The sequence below is a fragment of the Bufo bufo genome, chromosome 5, assembly GCF_905171765.1.
Source record: "Bufo bufo chromosome 5, aBufBuf1.1, whole genome shotgun sequence".
Classification (NCBI taxonomy): Eukaryota; Metazoa; Chordata; class Amphibia; order Anura; family Bufonidae; genus Bufo; species Bufo bufo.
Genome location: NC_053393.1, coordinates 429,906,410 through 429,911,632, shown reverse-complemented (window position 1 = coordinate 429,911,632; position 5,223 = coordinate 429,906,410).

Sequence of the window (5,223 nt, the reverse complement as noted above, 5' to 3'; positions counted from 1 at the left end):
CACCACAGACTGTCCAGGAGTTGGCAGATGCTTTAGTCCAGGTCTGGGAGGAGATCCCTCAGGAGACCGTCCGCCACCTCATCAGGAGCATGCACAGGCGTTGTAGGGAGGTCATACAGGCACGTGGAGGCCACACACACTACTGAGCCTCATTTTGACTTGTTTTAAGGACATTACATCAAAGTTGGATCAGCCTGTAGTGTGTTTTTCCACTTTAATTTTGAGTGTGACTCCAAATCCAGACCTCCATGGGTTGAAAAATTTGATTTCCATTTTTAAATTTTTGTGTGATTTTGTTGTCAGCACATTCAACTATGTAAAGAACAAAGTATTTCAGAAGAATATTTAATTAACTCAGATCTAGGATGTGTTATTTTTGTGTTCCCTTTATTTTTTTGAGCAGTGTATATGGCTATGGGTAAACGGAAGTACCCGGTGCAGCCTGTTTAACAGCACACTGCACTATCTGATTTTTTTTTTATATATACAAAAAAAAGGATCCAAAAATCATCCTTTTTGGAGGTAGATGCCTTCTTCTCTGTCTTTTCATCTTAAAAATGGTGGCTACCACTTTCAGCGATTTGTGCAGGACGAATCACAAAAGCTTCAGATTTGCAGAGATTAGAATCTTTTGGGAAATTCATAAATTTGTGTCATTTAGAATCAATTTGTCCATCTAGTAAATAAGCCTTCACTGTAAAAATGTAAAAAACCTTCACTGGACAACATAAAAAGGGACATATAAGCCACCCTCTAGCAAGTTCTTTATAAAAGCTGATCCTGCTGGCAATACTTGCAGAGTAAGGCCTTCTGCACCCAACCATATTTTGGGTCAGCATCCACTATGCATTTTTTGCGGATTGCATGCTGATCCATACATTTGTGTGGGTCCAGAAAAAGATGTCACCCGTGTGCTCTTTGCATCTGTGGGGTGGTTCTGCAAATTATAGAACATGGCCTATTCTTGTCTGCTTTGCAGACAAGAGAAAGCAGTTCTATTAGGAAAACAGGGCATGCACATAGCCGGTATCCATATTTTGCAGGCCGCAAAATACAAATGGTCATGTGCATGAGGCCTAATGCTCCATCTGGTCAGTTCTGTTTCAAGGGACATTGTGCAAAGTGTAGCATACCTATGGATCATAGTCTATAGCCTTATTAATGGTCTGTAGTCCATTGGTTTGATGCAATAGCTTCTCTATGTTTATATCAGACCTTGTTATTCACCCTGTGCATCGAGCCCCAGAGGAGCTGGAGCAGAGGAAGGGAGTGGTAATGGCCCTGATGAAGTGTTGTGAGGATGTACTCCCTCAGGCTGTTGTTCCCTTGGGATTGGTGCCATGGAAATTTAATTTTGACGAATGAGGCCAGAATAAAAAGTATAACAGTATTTCTTTACTAACTGCAAAGTGCAACTTCATCTACATTCCATAGCAGCAATTTCCAAGTGCAATTCTCTAGCACCAGTCAGGATTATGGAGGCTGCAGTTTAGCACTTGTATGGTACTTGTCTAGTAGTGGTGATAGGTGTGTTAGTCGTAGTCCCTCACCTCACAACAGTCTTTAATGCAGGTCTCTTCTGGTCACTCTGCTGACTGATTCAGCTCAAGTATCTGCTTGAGGATGTCTTTTAGTTTATCTCTTTCGAGAATCCTTCACAAGAGCAGGAGCTCCCAGTGTGCTTCCTCTCCTCCCTGTCTCTGGACAGGTACTCCTACTCCTGGCAGAAAGTGGGAGCAGCCCACTGCCACCAAGAGGGGAGGAACAGGGTGGTTAGCCCTGTTCCTTCCCAACCATTCCTTATTGGGACATACAGGGAAATACATAAAATACAATACAAAACTCCAGGTCTGTGGTACGGCATAAGTGTTATGCTGTTAATATTTGTGCTGGAGGTTCAGTTCAGAGCCTCCATTGCAGATTCTGTCCTCTTCGTCATAAAAAGAAAACACCATGCAGTGCTACTGTTCCTGGTAAAATGATGGACTCCTTGATAATTTAACAGGGTTGGCCATGTGATGGATCCATCATAGCTAGAATTACGTTTTCCAACTATGGCAGAACAGAAAAACTGAAATCTTAATGTAGATGTGAACATATTAGACCATGGGTGCACAACCTGCAGTCTATGATGCCATTCTGTGCAACCCCCCCAAACATCTGGTGACAGACATGCTTATCTGAGTCTGGTGGCTTCATGACCCCTGTCTGGCACTCCAGAAAGGAGTAGATGAGATGCAGAGGTGGCATAGGCGTGACCATCTTCATTGCAGTTTTATTAAAGTGGTGAAACACTCAGTTGTGTCACAAAATTAAAATGGAGAGTCACATGTATGGTCTCTTCCTTTCTGGAGTGCAAACAGGGAAGGAGGAGACCCCCATTTTTCCGTTAGCTGGGAGTTTTGAAAGAGGCCCCTATCAGAGACTTATGCCATGTACTTTTGCTGTGCCATACATGTCTCAGATGGTAATACCCCTTCTAGTTTTAATGTGATTGGAAGCTCAAATTAGGTCAAGTACTTAAGGGATTAAGGAGTTCCTCTTTAATATTTCATCCAAAGTAGAAGTGAAGGGTTAAAACTTACAGGTTTAAAAGAACCTGTCACATTCTCCCCAAATGGCCCCCAGTGCTCTTGATGCTGTCTCCACTGGTCCTCTTCATATAGTCAAAGGGGTGGAGTTTTAGCCTCACGAGTCAAGCCGTCCACACCGCTAATCTGACCTCTCAGACTAATGTCTTAGAGCAGTTGCTGGAGACAGCATCAAGAACACTATCAGGTCCTGGCATTCATTTGTGGGCTAAAGAGCATGTGACAGATTCCCTTTAACCTAAAAAAAATAAAAAACTGCCACAAATATATGTATCATTTTTATCAAGAAAGTGGAACGTGAAAAACAAAAAGGAGAACCAAAGGCCAATTTGTTCATTTTTCTCAGGTCCTCAGAAGGATCTAACACCGTTCATTTACCTGAAATCCAAAAACTCTGTTAAAACCCCCTGATGAACCTCATGTCTTCAGTTCCTTTTTGTCATTACAATGAAGGTGCAAAGTCATGTGGAGGTGAATGGAACCGAAAGCTGTACATCCTACAAAAAAAAGGAGCAGCACACTGCCGCCATCTAGTGGTCAATGCCGCAAGACATAACAAGGAACACACACAGTACATCATTTAACTTATTAATAGATTTTTTAATCTGATATCATGACCTGTGTGTATAAATTTAGAATCTCAGGGGTGGACGTATGTGCAACCTGTGCATCTGTACAGAGGCCCAGTAAATACTGGGGCTACTGCGGTGTCATGCTTCCTAGTGTGTATAGATTGCATTATAAAGGAGATTCTAGTTTTGTGATATTGATGACCCATCCTCAGGATAGGTTATCAATATCGGATTGGATTTGTGGGGGTCTGATCAGTTGTTTGAAGGGGCTGCAGCTCTAGTTTGAGAGCTGGGTTCTTATCACACGGCCTACACTGTAGCGGCAGTGTACAGTAAATACAACTGGAATTACACTGCACCACTGCTACACTGTAGAAGGCGTGCAGGTAAACATTGTAGGACGTAGCTCTCGCACTAGCGCAGCAGCCCCTTCAACCAGCTGATCGGCTGGGATGCCGTGAGCCGGACCACCACCAATGTGATATTGATGACCTATTCTGAGGATCGATCATCAGTATAACATAACTGGAATGTCCCTTTAAGGGATTGAGCTAAAGAATTAAATTACTCACATCACTATCAATTCTTGTACAGGGGCCCTGTGTCTGTCACTGTAAGAATCTAGAAGAAGACTATAATATCCGTTGATGTTCCCACAATGGCGTTCATTGGGGTGCCCTGCCGTTTCCTGCTGTCAATGCGGTTTGAATAAGTGTCGTCCACTGCCATGTCATTTTAGCGCAGCGGGCTGCCTACGAGACCTGTTGTCCACAGAGGAGGAACCCTGGAGAGCAACAACTGACTACTGAAGTCGGATGGCACACCACCGAGGATATGGTTTTCCAGACATTTTTAACTCGGCTGAAACAGCAAAAGTCACAGATAACTTACTAATTCACAGGCGTTTGTAGGGAAGCTTGCACAGAAATTGCAATCAGCAAAAATGCAAGTTTAACCCGTCACTGTAAATTGTGTCTTTACGTCAATGAATGGAATAGGTTTAAAGCCTTTGCTTTTAGAACTGAACCAGCCAAGCATCAGGCATCACGTTCACTGGGTTCAGTCACTATAATTGCATTTCTGTGCCCTATCTGACAAGAGGTGAGAAAAGTTGCAGACAGAATGCTAGGTGGCAGAGTTGCTGAGTCAAGCAAAACGTAAGTCACATGCAAAAGAGGAGCACAGATTCTCCTGTGACTTCAGATCGGGGAGAAAAAATAATAATTAGTGACCCTATAAGCGCACATTCCTATTAAAAATACTGTTCAGCATATGAACATAAATTCCTATGCCTTTTCTGAAATATCCAGTTTTATTGAAAAGCATAATTGAATACACTTTTCATGCCAAAAGAAACTCCTTTGGCATAAATCTGGCAACAGAACTCTATGGGCATTGTAGGAAGGCAAAAGGGGCCATTATTGATGGAAGGTATGAGTCACTGAGATTCCTGGCCTCGGTGAGGTAAGAGCCGGTAGTTTTAAGTGTCAGCGGCAGCAAGTGCTGGTTGACACTGTTTGCTGTAAAACCGATCCAGGCCGGCTCTTACTGGGAGTAGCCAAAGAGCAGGGTGGGTGGCTTCTCCCCAGGTTCCAGGCCGGGTCTTTATGGACTATATAAAAACCAGCCAGCAGTCTCAACTGGGTGTGGATTATCCTCCATCTGACAGTGGAGCGCTGTCAGTCTCTGTGTGTTTTGGAACTGAGAACTTGTGCCATGCTTAAAGGGCTGAGAGATGCCTGCTGGTAAACAAGCCCTAAAGCCTGCTGTGGACTGCGGGTGGAAAAACTGCTGACCAGGTGAAGGCTTTTGTTCTGTGGACTTTTTATGGTGTGAACAAACACCAAGACTGTAAACCGTTACTTTTTGTTTTTCCCTGTGTGTGAATAAAAAACACTGAACTGTTTCAGTTAAAGTCTTTGTGGTTGCCTCTGTACTGCATCCGCTAGCCTGTCTACCCGAGCAAATCCCCACAGTATATTCATTGTACAGGTCGGGAACATCCATGGTGTGACTGTACTGGGAAAAAAGTCTTAGCAGAAATAGACACAGCCAACATA